The sequence below is a fragment of the Dendrobium catenatum genome, unplaced genomic scaffold, assembly GCF_001605985.2.
Source record: "Dendrobium catenatum unplaced genomic scaffold, ASM160598v2 fragScaff_scaffold_621, whole genome shotgun sequence".
Lineage (NCBI taxonomy): Eukaryota > Viridiplantae > Streptophyta > Magnoliopsida > Asparagales > Orchidaceae > Dendrobium > Dendrobium catenatum.
Genome location: NW_021319083.1, coordinates 2,683,399 through 2,699,347, shown reverse-complemented (window position 1 = coordinate 2,699,347; position 15,949 = coordinate 2,683,399).

The window sequence follows — 15,949 nt, the reverse complement described above, 5'->3', positions numbered from 1 at the left end:
TCTAGAAACTAACTTAAATTAGAAATTTAACTGTCCGGTAAACCGTAATTCGATAACTAGGGCCCAAAACTTCTAAAATTTATAACTTTGCATAAAAAACTCCAAATCCAACAAATTAAAAGTCTAATTACTCCTTGTAATATCTAATATTTAATTAAAATGCTAGAATAGTTAAACCTTCCCTATTTCTAAAAGTGACATTTTGGAACCCTAACTTAGCACGTAGGATGCCCTTGAACCCTTTAAAATCATTTAATTCAACTTAAGCTCCAAAGAACACTACCCTAAGCATTAAAACTGAGCAAACAATTTAATTAATTAAAATGACCCATAATATATTAATATTTAAATCTTAACTAAATTTCTCATTTTGGCCTCCAACAAATCCGAACACCAAAACAACTTAAACAAACTACCTGATATAACACATATCCAAAGCTACACAACCTACTGCACACAGCTAGAATTATTTGCTATGGCACTATTTCTAGCTCTATATTATGCCAGTGATTTACTTTTTTTCTTATGTGATGGCTCTTGCATGTAGCACATGTGCTGGTTGAATTGATTTACTATGATTATTTATTTTATTATTATACTTCCTTTATTTGTGATATGTTGTATGTGATAGATTACCCATAGGTTTGGAGATATCTTAATACTAATGATATTTTTTGTAGGTGGCCACGCTTATGTAGTGTTAATAAAAAGGTGGCTAAAAAGATAAATCATAATTATATAATTGCTTGCTACAGGTGGTCCAGATGCTTAGCCCCTAAAATAATTAAGAGCATGGCTAAGTGTGTTTACTATTCTGTGCATATATAAACTGTTTGAGATATTTTTATTTAACTACTTAGGATAACTATGTAGGAGTGTCTAGATTTTTCTCTTTTAATGATATAATTTGTAATATATCGTGTTGTGAAAGTCTTCAAAAGTGAGACATTTCAAATACTAAGTACCCAAAGAAAAAAAGAAAGTCCATTCACAGGGAATTTCTTTTTCATTTGGGTACTCTTCTGAAGGACAAACCTTACGAAGACTGAAGGAAGTCAATCTGAAGTAAGACGATTAGAAGGAAGACTATCCATATAAAGACATGAAGATAAAGACTTGAAGAAAAAATGCCTTGCTTTTAAGACTTACATCATTCAGTGGGATTAGAATACAGGTTGTTATTGGTGGGGCCTAGCCACCATTACTATTCTATAGACCCTAGTTTGTACTATATACGACACTTACCAGGACTTATTATTATTTGCATTGTAGAAATTACTTACTTTTTCTAGGTTATTTTCTTGTATGTGTATGGCCTAATTTCACTAGGCTCTCTATGGACTAATATTTTTTTTACTCGTAATTAAAATTTAATATTTTAGGAATTAAATAATATAGAAACTTAACGATCTAGGGAATAGTCAAAATCGTCCGGGGTATAATCCCTAAAAGTATTAGTTAGGACATAGGTGAAGATAAAGACTTGAAGAAGAAATGCCTTGCTTTTAAGACTTACATCATTCGGTGGGATTAGAATACAGGTTGTTATTGGTGGGGCCTGGCCACCATTACTTTTCTATAGACCCTAGTTTGTACTATATACAGCACTTACCAGGACTTTTCTTTTTACTATGCTAATTTTTTATTTATATTGATGTGTTTATTATTATTTGCATTGTAGAAATTACTTACATTTTCTAGGTTTTTTTCTTGTATGTGTATGGACTAATTTCACTAGGCTCTCTATGGACTAATATTTTTTTTTACTCGTAATTAAAATTTAATATTTTAGGAATTAAATAATATAGAAACTTAACGATCTAGGGAATAGTCAAAATCGTCCGGGGTATAATCCCTAAAAGTATTAGTTAGGACATAGGTTTTAGTATTATGGAGAACACTAAACCCACTTTAGGTTTAGGGATCAGGACTAATACATTTCGTGTCTCTAAGTATGCCTCTTCGATGGGTAAGTCCCCTATTCTTCAGGGGTTATAAATCTTGTCTATCTGTGTCACATGGATAATGTCACCTCCATCATTTTCTCTTGTATGCTTTTGAGTGTACTATTTATTTTTTATTTTCCCCTATTTCTTGTCACTACCCTAGTCCCTCCGGGTGTTAGTGTGAGCTGTGTATGATAAATAAGCCTAGTTGAACCTTTCTTTCCCTTTGAGTAGGAACTTCCTAATCTCCTCCCTTTGTTCCAATCCCATTTGGGAGGGTAATATAAGATCCTTAATTGAGAGTCTTCTACTAGGAATTAAGGATGTAATTATTAGTTGGGGCTTGCCTGCAGGAAACCAAATTTCACCATCAAATAAACTCCACTCGAGCTATTGTATCAAGTGGGGGAAACTTGTTGTTTCAATTATGACGTGTATATCATTACACATCGGGGACGTTGGTAAAAGTTGATATCCTTAATGGTTAATCATATGTATAATATAATCTTTCATTTATTTGGCCCACTTGTAAAGAGCACGAAGGCCTGTGACTATCTCGTCCATTGGGATGGTGTGGTCATATGCCTTTCACACTCTATTCCCTGCTGAGCGGTAATCATTCAAAGGTCCATAAGTTTCTAAGGATTATGCAATATAGGAAAAATGTCATTTTTCGGCATCCATTTTCACCTGAAAAATGGCTAAAATCTGTCAGATATGTGCATTTCCGAGAAATTTCAGGCAAAAATATTTTCGCCGGTTTAACGCGCGTCGAAAAAGCCTTTCCAGCCCAAAATCATTCGTCGGAAACATTTACGACGTATTTTTGGCAGAATTTCCACTGGAAAATTATTTCTGACGGAATTTTTTTCACCAAAATGTCAAGAAAAATAAAAAAAGATATTTTTTTGCCGGAATTTCAGCCCCGCCCGAGCCCGCTCCACCACCGGAGCCTAGCCGCTGCCCTGCCCGAGCCCACTCCATTTACCGGAGCCCAGCTGCAGCCCCGCTCGAGCTCACTCCGCCCACCCGAGCCCATCCCACCTGAGCCCAGCCGCAGCCTCGCTCGAGAAGTTATTAAATTCTATAATTAATTTTATTTTTTAAAATATAAAATATTTAATTTGATAATAAGTTATTAAAATATAACTTAATTTTTAATTTTTTGTCGAAAATCCGTTGGAAATATCGTTGGAAATTCCTTCGAAAAAAATCTGTCAGAAAACCATTCAAAAAATATGTCAAAAATTTGTCAAAAAATTTCGGTCGAAAATCTGCTGTAAAATTTGCCAAAATTTGTGACAAATTTTTTTCTACCAGAAATTTTATGGGAAATGAGATTTTTACTGTAGTGACGGTGGGATAGGTTTCTCTCTCCATCTTTGGATTCTATATTATTCTTTCTTGTTTGTGTACTCCATGATTGATACTCCTTAGATTAGGTCTATCCCACTCTTAGCTAGGGTATTCGTTAGTTAGGTTTTCTTTTCCTTAGTTGGGGTTCTCCCTAGTTAAGTTCTTTTTTTCCCAGCCCATTGGCCATTTTGTCCCTTATCTATCTTCCTCCTCTCCTCTTCATTTCTTTTATTACTAATCCTTTCAAATTTCTTTTGTTCTTTTTTGAAAGAGATTGATATGGATTCCTTTATACCTTCTGTGACTTTTTTTTCATTGGTACAGATGCACAGGTGACTCTCTCTGAGTCCCTGCTAGCTAGTCTGCCTATTAGGGTGATCAATTTTGGTTCCTTCACAGACTCGGCCTTCATTACTCTTAGCGGGCCGAACCCTACTAAGGCTGAAACCTTTTCACCTCCCCAAAGGAGAGGCCACACAACCATGCACCCCTTCGGACATCCAGGGGTTCAACAGACAGCCCGGGCACCTACTCGTCCCACTCTAATGCATGTGCAGCTACTGTCCATTCCACTCCCAATCTCATCCTCTGGTCTAGCAGTTAGGACCTGTGATTCAGGAGAGATTATAATAGTAGATTTCTTAGGGCCATATTCAGTTACAGAGGTAGTCTTTGAGGTAGGGATATCGATGGTAGAGAGGACAGCCACCACGACAGCCTGCCAATTCAGTTCGATCGCAGACAGTTGGTCATGTTGTTAAATAATTCCCATGTCATCATGGATGGAGATAGCAGTTGGAGCCTGCTCGACCTTAGATCTATTTAGTAGTTATATACCCTCAGCAGTTAGTGGCCCTTACTAGATCGCATCATAGTAGGTGGGATTGGAGATGATGACATGCAAATTTTCCTATCAAGACAATACGGTTGGTTGAGGTAGTACAGTTAGTAGAGGAAACTGAGTAGTTGGAGATAGTTGTTCCTTCCTGGTCTGAGGCAGCCCTGCTAAATTGTGTTATGGTGGCTGATGTAGATATTGTAGTTTTGCCTAATGGTTTACCAGACCAGATAGAGGCAGTTTCAGTTCCTAGCCCCCATAGGGTCTCTTCCCTTATGGGGCCTTATATAAAAGCCTTATGTCAAACCATCCCTTAGGAGGACACACTCGAGGAGTCAGATGAAGAGGTACCAGTATGCAGTATTTGTGTGATTACCAGATGAGGCCTCTAAAATGAGTAGAGAGAGCCCGAGGATGATAATGAGCAGGGAGAGCCCGAGGTGGATGGATCTCCCAGTCAGTGGATACAGATGCCATAATTTTGTACCTTTAAACTCGGATGATAGAGATGGTTAAAGCTATGGCAGTGATGACTACCCAGTTGACAGGCTTGGGGGTGATGCTGTAGGTGATGGGCTTAGGTACTCCTACTATGTCTAGGGATGAGCTAGTAGTACCTCCAATAGCACTAGACCCCATAGAAGTGGATAGGGTCTAGAGAGCAGTCCTAGGGCCACCTAAAGTAGCTACTTTTACTATCTAAATTCAGAGTCAGTCGACATAATTATCAGTCGGGTATATTCAAAATTTGATGGCTTAGAAGGTCGAGTAGGCCATTTTCTCTAGGAAGTATGGAGAGGTTGTTTGTAGAGAGAGACCTTACCCAGTTGAGTACAAGTGGGAGCCCTTCCCTCTGGCTTTGTTCCTCCATGATTAAGAGTGTTTGATGGGTTTGGGAACCTGAGGCAACATGTGGTTCAATACCGGGCCATATAGAATATAATAGGAGGGAATGACACCCTGATAATGAAACTCTTTGTAAGCAGTTTAGTTAGGGTGGTCTTTGCTTGGTATGCCAACCTCGCCAATAATTTAGTATACATTTTTATAGAATTAGAGCAGTTGTTTGTGCAGAGATTTATTAGTGTTGAGTACTGGGTTATAATGGGAGAGTTAGTTATGACCAGATAGTGTCCTCATGAGACTCTACTTGATTATATAGTCAAATGGAGGAACCTAAGTTTGTAGTGGAACCCTGATTACGGGAGCAGCATATAGTTGAGAATATGTTGAAGAACGTAGATGGTCCCATAACACCTTACTTAAAAGGATTCAATATTAGAACCTTCCAAAAGTTGTTGGCGAAGGTGATTAATTTGCAGGACATCATACCCGATGCAGTGCCTCCTAAGGTTGAGAGTCAACCTTTATATAGACCTCAGCAGTAGGAGTCTTCAGGGGCACCTCCTCCTAGGAAAGGGGAGATATGTAGTACCTATAGGCCATCAAATAAGGGCAATAAGCTCGTAGTTAGTTCAGCACCACCGCAGTAGAAGTCGTATATACCTGGTTTGTCAGTAACACAGCCTAGACCCTTTTGTAGGACTCCAAAGAGTTAGTAGTACCTATAAGAGAAGATTAGTAAGTAATAAACATTTCAAAGAGAAAGTGTAAAGAAGATTTTAAATTTCTTATTAAGAAGAACACCTTAATATTCTCGACAAATAATAGGCGGAGGAGGAGGGACAGACGGACCACCCAACCTATTGTCCTTCCATAGACATATCGGGCATGTTATAGAAGACAACTATGTATTCAAGGACAGAAATAAGAGGCTCATAATCAGTGGGAAGATACATCTTCAAGACAATGACTTGGTGCAGCCTAGGGCCAAACTACTCAGACAGTTCATATAAACTCTGATTCTAGTGACAATCAGAGTGATGATCAGAGCAAAAGTAGTAGATCACCTCTGGTTCTAAGGGAGAGTTTCTGCTAGCATTCTCTCGGAAGACAAATAAGATGATCAAAAAAGCATTTCAGAGTTTAAAGGCAGTTGAGAGGAGCCCTTCATATACCAAGTCGTAGTTATTACCCCAGTTACTTTGCCAGTTCTTTTTTCTTCTTCTTTTATTATAGTGCCTATTGAGCACATTTCTTCTTATTTTTCTCTATGTAATAAGAAAAAGGTATAAAAGAAAAAATATTATTATAACTTCATAAGAGAAGATGGGACCCCTTCCAGTACTTATGCTGAATGATTACATTCTCCCTTCGACTGATGATGAAAAAATAGAAGAAGATAATTTTGTCTACTTCTGATCTTATGTTTCTTCTAACTTTACTTCTTCTAGCACTCACTTATTTTATGTATTATATATTTCTTATAATATGAATGATTCTCCATGTGATGATGAGTATGAGTGTGAGGAAGAGCATGTATTCACTATTCTAGAGGGTGATTATTACATGGATACAAGAGATGAATCCGAGAACCCACTCCAATCACTCTCCTTAGAGCCAATACAACCCACCACCATTGAGCCAAATGAATCTCCTATTGAGGATGACTCAATATAGGAAGTTCATTTATATTTAGGAATAGTCTTTCTACCTAAGATGGCTAAAAATATAAAAGACAAAGATAAAAATATTATTACCTGGAAGGATAATCTTATTCCTTCCTCCCATGAGCAGTCTAAGGAGAAAGGAAAAGGCCCTAAGTTAGAAGTTGATTATAATATGTTGGCTCACTTAAGAAAATTTCCTTCTCTTCTTAGCATCTATAACACTTTGATGATGTCTCATAACTTGAGAGAGACCCTGATGAAAGCATTGCTTGAACTAGAGTTCTATCAAGCCTTCTTTGGTTTTGAGTCTATTGGGGATGGATGCCATTTGAGAGAGATGCATGCATTACCTTTTCATATCATGACCTTTTCTTAGGGACTTCTTAGAATAATTATCCCTTATATGTCACCACTAAAGTTAATGGTTATAAGTTGAACAGGGTTCTCATTAACTAGGGGGCTTTAGTTAACATCATTACATATGAAACTTTAAAGGGCCTCTCCTTAGGTCATTTGAAGCTTACCTCCAATAAGATCATGTTAAAAGGATTCAATGACTAAAGACAGCGTACTCTAGGGTCTATCACTATACACCCAAAGTTTAGAGATTTCCTAACTAAGGCAAAGTTTCATGTGATACAAGTTCATACTTCATACTGGACTCTCTTAAGAAGGCCTTGCTTCATGAATATGAAATGCCGTCTACCTTGCACCAGTGTATGAAGTATATGAGAAATTATATGGAGTATTTTGATTTCCTGAGAAATCAGGAAATTAAAGATGGCACTACTTCTTCCATGGATAAAATGTGTGAGATGAACTTAGCCACTTGTTAACCTCTCTTTTGCTCAGATCCAACTTCCACTGGACCCAGTGGGTCAGACCCAACCCATTGGGCTCAGACCTGTGCCCTAGGTCAACCTGGTTGACCAGGTCAACACAGGTTGACCCAATTGACCTAAAGAGCCCAAATCAATTTCAAATACATTCAAAGCTCATTCTTGGCTCAAACCCTCCATATCTTAGTCCTATTTTACTAGGTTGACCAAGTCAACCTTTGACTTGGTCAACCCAAGTCATGAATAGGTCAAATTGACCTATTTAAGGCCAGCTAACCCCTTTTAATGCAATTAAATCCCTCTTAATGACTCCTAATTCAAAAGTATGGCTAGAATACTTGATTCCTCTCCTAATCAGACCCTTGATTGAATCCTAGCCATTGGAATTAGGTCTAGGGCTTTAAATACCCCTTTTAGGGTTCATGAGAGGGATCTTTTTTTCTCTCTCTCTCTAGACCTCCTGAGGCTCTGAGATTTTTGGTGAGAGCTCTTCCAATCTCCCTCCACCTTTTCAAGCGAATCTTGCCGCCAAGACCTCACCGGCGATAAGATTTCCGGCCAACAGAGGATCAAAAGCTTCCAAAGCCTCTCCCATTTTATCCAAGGCATTTTGAAGCTCGTGTTCAACTAGGAAATTGTGCGTGGACAATCTATAAGTGCAACAAGCCTAAGAATGCAAAACTCCAATGGTTAGATCTCCCAAAAACCTTTATAATAGGTCACTACACATAGGGTAAAGTAGCTTTTTGAAAAGCTTCTTTTAAGCTAAAAAAACACCACCCCATGCATGCTCTTCATATATAGAGCCTATGTTTCAAATTTCATTAGATTTGGTTAAGTAGATCGAGAGAAATCACCATATTATTGTTTAGGGTTTCGGTTCGGGCGCTTGTGTGCAAGGGACGGATCCGCAACCGTTTGATCCGAGATCAACGGTCTATATCATGTTGTTTGGGATTTGGATCAGCCCATCCATCCATTTGTCAATGGTATTGAGCCGTCCGGCTTGATAAGAGCCGTCCGCTCAAGATGGCGGAAGATCAGACGGCGGGAACTCTCCGCCTACGTGAATAAGTGTCGTGGCACGGAATTCCGCACCGCCGCAATCATTGGCAATGATTGTGCGGTGGCACAATAATTGCCAATAATTGGCCGCGATTTGAAGCGTCCAATCAGAGCCCGCCACGTGTACTGGTACTGATATTTTAATTAAAATTGATTTAAAATATATTTTAAATATTTTTTTAATAAAAAATTTTGAAAAATAATTAAAAATTCATTTTTGAATCCAAAATTCCTTCAATATATCCAAATCGATCATATTATTTTTCTCTTTAATTTAAAATTAAAATTATTGTTAAATGATATATATTATATATATATTATATATATATATATATAATATATATATATATATATATATCATATTATATAAAGTTATTTCAAAAATTAATAAATCCACATTTCTTAAATTATATTATAATTTTATTTTATTATATTAATTTTAGCTTTTTAGTTTTTTATTTATTATTATTATTATTATTATTATTATTTATTATTATTTTATTTAATTATTACTTTAAAATTATTTTAATATTGTTATTATTATTATTTATTATTATTATTATTAAAAAAATATTTTTTTATTATATTTACTATATCCATTATTATTATTGTTACTATTATTAGTCTTATTTTAAAATATTATTATATTTATTTAATTATTACCATTATTTTGAAATTTTATTATTATTATTATTTATTAAGAAGCATTAAATTTTAGAAACTTATTTTTAAAGGGAGAGTTGTTTTTCTATTTGGAAGATTCGAGTTTGGAATGACTTTGATATATCCAAAGGAAAAGCAATACCCTTAGAGAGAGGATGAATTGTCTCTTGTTTGGATATTAAAGCCACGATGACATCATGGAGTTAAGAGGAGAGATCGGAAGGGTCAAGGGAGGAGAGTGTTTGCGGAATCTATGGCTTATGTTTTGATGATGCAACATTCTTTTTCTCTATGACTGCTTTTCTACTAAATCTTCAGGCCATGATCAACTGCAATTTTGGAACAAGCTCAGAGATTGACTAGGTTTGTGTCAGTTTGTAACTTTTTCCATTTTGAGTCTGTTTATATTTGGTGTGGCATACTGTGAATTTATAACTTGCGAAGATTTTGTTTTATGCCTTAAAAAAATTCTTATTTTTTGTAACATCGTCCGGGGATGAATATTTTATATCGGTCCTGGATGATCTGACAAAAGTATTAAACCTAATTAGGGGCATCTCATTAAAGGTAGCCGTCTTTATGGCAAAACACGATCGTTCTTGGAATGATTTTGTATCGGCAGGATGATCGCGTCAATTCAGCAAGAAGTCTGCGGCCATATCTACTTAGGAAAATCTTATTTTTGGATTTCCTGATATATGGCCTGGACTATAAAATATCGTCCTGGCCGATCACAGGTCATTTTTTCAAAATTCTCAAGAGTTTTTGAAAGCATTAATGGGGGATTTCGTCCAGGCCGATCTCAAGATTGTCCGGGATGATAGACAATGTCCAGCTTCATTTCAGGCGAATATTCAGGAAGATTTTCTCAATATTTGACTAATCAGCCAGAGATATGCTATTCATCCCTGGACGATTAATGGCAGGCAACTTGCATTAATGAGCTCGTTCTTGAGAGCTTCTATTTAAGCTATGGCAAGACACTTTGTAAGTGTCTTTGGCAGCCATTGTTTCTTTGTTCTTGTGGGGGAAACTTGAAGAGAGAGCTTGAAAGGGAGAGAGGAAAGAGTGGAGTTTTAGAGGGAGAAGATCCTGTGAGGGGGAGGAACTCAAGGGAGTGTGAAGGGGATTCCACACGGTTGCTCCGGCGAACTCGCACCTTAGTACCATCGGATTCAAGGCTTGTCTCGAGGTAAGTTCACCAAAGAAGAAGATCTCTTTGGTGTCAAAGGACCCGGCGACTCCGCCGCACCGGGGAAGGTGGAAGTGATTTTGTAAGGGCTTCTCCGCCTAGCTGTGGGGGCTAAAGGAGAGACACGTATTTTAGTGCAATACTTGGAGGGTGCCTCCAAGGAGTGGATGTAGGTCAAGGTTTGACCGAACCACTATAAATCCGGTATGTTCTTTTCTTATTATCGCTTCCACATTTATTTAATTTCCGCACTTTATTTGTGGTGATTTTGGTTGGAGTTTTATCTTTGGTTTTAAAGTTTTCCAATTCACCTATCTCTTTTAATTAGCTTTGGGCCAGTTCTATAGGGCCTAACTTCCCTAACAAACTTTCAGAGAGATCCAAGGAGAAGAAGTTCAATAAGACTGAAAAATTGAAGACCCAATATCCCACTCAAAGCAATTTACGTCATTTATAGGCTTAGAAATTTGGGTTGTTGGCAGTGATGCCCGGCCACTTTACTTTTCTATAGACCTTGAGTTGTAATAAAGGGCAGTTGGCCTATGGAGATTTATTAATTAGTTTGGTTAATTTTGGATGTGTTTTATTTGTATTATGTACCTCTAGGGTTTCTTATTTTTCTTAGTTTATTGGCGATCTACATGCCAATTTTGTTTTAGCCTGGATTTCATTAGGCTCTTTAAGGATTAAAAATTTCTTCTACTCATAATTAAAATTTAATATTTAAGGTTTAAATAATTTAAAAACTTAACGACTTAGGGATTTACTGAAATTGTCGAGGGTCGCATGCGTAATGATGTATTTCTCTCTCCCTCTAATAAGTCACCTCCCCGCCTGCGGGTAGAGTCCAGATAATCTGGCCTATGAGGATGAAGTGTTAGACTTGGGGAGGCCTAGTCTTTTCTATAAATTATTTTTATATATGCTTATTTTTAAAAATCTGATGCATATTTAATGTGGAAACTTCAACTAGCATGCATTATATTAGAAACTAATTAAATCAAAATTTTAACTGCATTAGCTCTAGGAGAATTTACCTAACATAAGTACAAGAACAATTAGGAAACTCTCTAGATGTCGGCCTTAATTTCCAAAAATCAACCCACCCATCTATCTTTCATAAATGACTTGACAGCATGGTTTTAAATTGATTAGGTGGTTAATTGGCTCCCCAATCAAGGCTGGAGAAAGTCTAGGTTTTGTATTGTATTAGATAGGACACGAGTGTTAGTGTTGTATAGAGCACTAAACCCAATTTAGATTTAGGATTCAAGGCTACTGCATTCGATCTCATAGTATGCCTAAATAGTGGGTGAGTCCCATCTCTTCAGGGATATAAATCCTACTTATCTACGTCACATGGGTGGCGCCATTTTCATCTTTCTCTCATGCATATGTCTAGTGCTTGATTTCTTTTCTCCAGTTTCTTCCCGCTACCTTAGTCCCTTTAAATGCTGGTGTGAATCACGCATGTTGACTAAGCCATTTAGACATTCCTTTCCCTTTGAGTAGGACTTCTTAGTCTAAACCCTATGTGCTAATCCCATTTTGGAAATGATAATTTATGATTCTTAATCGAGAGTCTTCTTGGGCCCTAGGCTCAAGATGTAATTAATTATGGGGGCATGCACCATTGGAAATGAAATTCCTTTATCAAATAAACCCCACTCGAGCTGAATCGGGTAAGGGAAACTTGTTGTTATGATTAGGTCATATATATTACTGTCAATTGGGGTGCGCTGGTGAGAGCCGCTATCCTTAATGGTTAGTCGTATGTGCGATCTAATCTGCCATTCCATTGGCCCATTTGCGAGGAGCGTGGAGGCCCGCAATCATTTTTATCCCTCAAGGTGGTGTAGTCATATTCCCTCTGCACTCTACAGCCGGTGGTATCCTTTTGGAGGTCCACACCACAAAATTAGATCATTGGACTATCTTTCATAGTACCTTATTGTCCTAATTAGAGGCTCAATATTACATCAAGCTACTCTTAAAATTTAAAGACTTCATTGCATGAAATTACACTGAGATGCCTGATCTAAATCCAGATGTAGACGTCTATATATTGGTTATTAAGCCTGATGCAGTCCCTGTCAAACAATCACCTCATAGGATAAGGTTGGAGATTGAACAACATGTGATCACTGAAACTAAGAAGCTCATAGAAGCTAGATTTATTTATGAAAAGAAGAACTGTACTTGGCTTGCCAATATTGTTCTTGTCTAGAAGAAGAGTAGATAGATTCATATTTACATTAACTTCTGTGATTTAAATAAGGCATACGCTAAAGATAATTTCCCTCTTCCTATCCCTGAGCTTATAGTGGATATAACTTTATCCCATAGCATATTCTTCTTTATGGATGTCTCATCTGGTTATAATTAATGGCCCCTAAAGATGAAAAGTTTACATCATTTCACACACCTATACACGTATTTTGTTACAAGGTGATGCCCTTCTATCTTAAGAATGTCGGGGCCACCTATCAACGTGCTATGACTTTTATCTTTGATGAGATGATACACGAGCAAGTTTAATGCTATGTGGATGATCTGGTGGTTAAAAGTAAGGTGTGTGGAGATAACCTTTGAGATCTATAAATAGTTTTTGAACGATTGCACAAATATGACTTAATAATGAATCCTTTAAATTGTATATTTGGAGTTAGCGTGGAAAAGTTCTTAGGGTTTATAGTCCACTATCATGGCATTGAGATTGATCCTTCCATGATCAAGGCCATAATGAATTTAAAACCCTCTAAAAGTCTTACTTAGTTTTTATCTTTCCAGGGTAAGCTTACTTTCTTGCGCAGATTTATCTTCAATCTTTCTAGTAGATGTCATCCCTTCACTACTCTAGTGAAGAAGCATGCTCATTTTCATTGGGATGAGTATTATTAGGAGGCTTTTAAGAGTATAAAGTGCTACCCATGAACCCCCCTATTTTAGCTGCTCCCATCCCAGGTAGGCTATTGATTCTCTACATTACAGCCCTAGATGAATCACTAGGTGCACTGTTTGCTCAAGAGAATAAAAAATGTAAAGAAAATATCTTATACTACCTTAGCAGATGATTGATACCTACAGAGTTAAAATACCCAATGAAGGAAAAGCATTGTTTAGCTTTATTCTTTGTGGAGCATAAGCTTAGACACTACATGCTTTTGCACAAGGTTAACTTAATTTCTCGAGTTAACCCCTTATAGTATATAATAACTCGTCTGAACCTCTAAAGTTGTTTAGTATATTAGACTTTGATCCTACTATAGTTTGATATTATTTTTATCACTTAGCGGGCCATCAAAGGATAGGCTCTAACTGACTTTCTTGCTGCTCACCCAATCCCTACATATTCCCCACATAATGTTGATCTACCTAATGAAGTAATTATAAGTGTGAATGAATAGGTGACCCCTACTTAGGAGTTCTACTTTGATGGTTGGTCATCCATTAAAGCGTTACATCTAAATGAAACTCTCACAGTTAGTGTAAGTTTGGGCCTTATTTTTGTATCCCCTAAAGGCCACACTCTTAGATACTCCTATAGTCTTTCAAAACCTTGACTAATAATGAAGCTGAGTATAAAACTCTGATTTTGGGACTAGAGTTAGCCATTAGATGAAAATTATGCAGGAGAAGATCTCTGGAGACTCCTAATTAACTATAAATCAAGTAGCAGGAGTCATCAAAGTATTTAAGCCTGAGCTCTTGGCCTATCATAACAAAGCAATGGAACTCTTGTGCTCAATTCTTGAAGTAACTTTGGCTAAAATTCCTAGATCTACAAATGGTAAAGCAGATGTATTAGTAAAGTTAGCTAAAGAATAGGAGGATCCAATCGGAAACCTAATGTCTATTGTTATCCAGTATCGTCAAGCTGTATACCGCACAAATTTGTCTTCTCCTGATCAAACCATCATAGTATTTGTGATTGAGGAAGAGTCAGATTAAAGAGTGCCCTTTATTGAATATTTAAAGCAAGAAGGATTCCCAATGATCGATCTCTTACCTCTCAAATTAAAAAGAGAGCTCAATCGTTCGCCTATATAAATGATAATCTTTATCTATGCTCTTTCAACCAAATATGATTGTGTTGCCTTAATTATAAAGAGGCTCGTAAGGTCATGAGCAAGATATATAAAGGGCTTTGTAGTGCTCATCAGTCTGGACTAAAAATGAAAGGCAGAATTAAACATCATAGTTACTATTAGCCGACTATAATATATGATTATATGGAGCACACTATAAAGTTTCACCAATGCTAGATTCATGTCAAAGTGATTCACTAACCCTCTAATCCGTTGCACACTACTATATCATCTTGGCCATTTAAAAGCTGGGGCACAAATGTAGTAGGTCCTATCGACCATCCTTCCTCTATGGGTCATAGGTTTATTTTAGCTGCCACTGATTATTTCTCTAAGTGGACAGAAATTATCCCACTTAAAGAAATTAAAATCAAAAGATGTGATGCACTTCTTTCGCAATCATATTATTTACCGCTTTGGTGTTCCATATTGTATAATCTCAGATAATAGCCAGTCATTTAGATACTCTTCAATTTAATATCCTAAAGTCAATGACTTGGCAGAGGCATTTAATAAAACTCTTGTGCAATTGATAAGGAAAATCCTTATTATAAATAAGCGAGAGTGGCATGAAAGATTACCTGAGGTATTATGGGCTTACAGGACTATATACCTTACTCTTACCCAGTCTACCCTATATCCTTTGGCTTTTAGAGTTGAAGCAGTCCTTCCACTTGAGGTCAAGCTCCCCTATATGTGTGGAATTTAGTCATAATCTTTCTCATAAAGATAATACCTGACTATAGTTGGATGATCTTGATTGTTTAAAATAGCTCCATTTATAAGCTCATCATAGCCTTAAACTATACCAAGCCCGTATGACCCGATCACATGATCACCATATTCGTCCATGTGCTTTTCAGGTTGGCGACATAGTTCTTATTTTGCATAAGCCTATCATTTTGTGTTGTCACCAAAGTGGTAAATTTAAGCCTATTTGGGAAGGCCTCTTTACTGTAGAGAAAGTTTATGAAGGGGGTGCTTATTTACTTATTTATACAAATGACATTCACCCTATGCTTGTCATCAATGGGCATTACTTAAAATAGTACTATTCTTGAGTTTTGCACATCGCAGGGGAAGCCTCCTTACCTCTTGTGAACATCCATCTATATATATACCCCCCCCTAAAATAATTTCTCTTACTTTTTGGTAGCCTGTGTAGCCACAACGATTTATCCTCTACCACATAATGTAGATTACAAAGTTATAAGGGTATCCATAAAGTCTCCTTACCTCTAGTTCATAAAATCAAAAGTAATATTTTCAAATAAAGGTGGTCTGGTGATTGAATAACCTTTCGTAATATTATGATTATAAAAATTAGCCATAGATCAAAATTCAAAAGTTTTTAAAAACTCTTTTTTATGAATCCCACTCTGATACCACTTGAAAGTTCGTTAGGGATATTAAACCCTTATGAACTAGCCCAAGGCTAACCAAGAGGTGGGG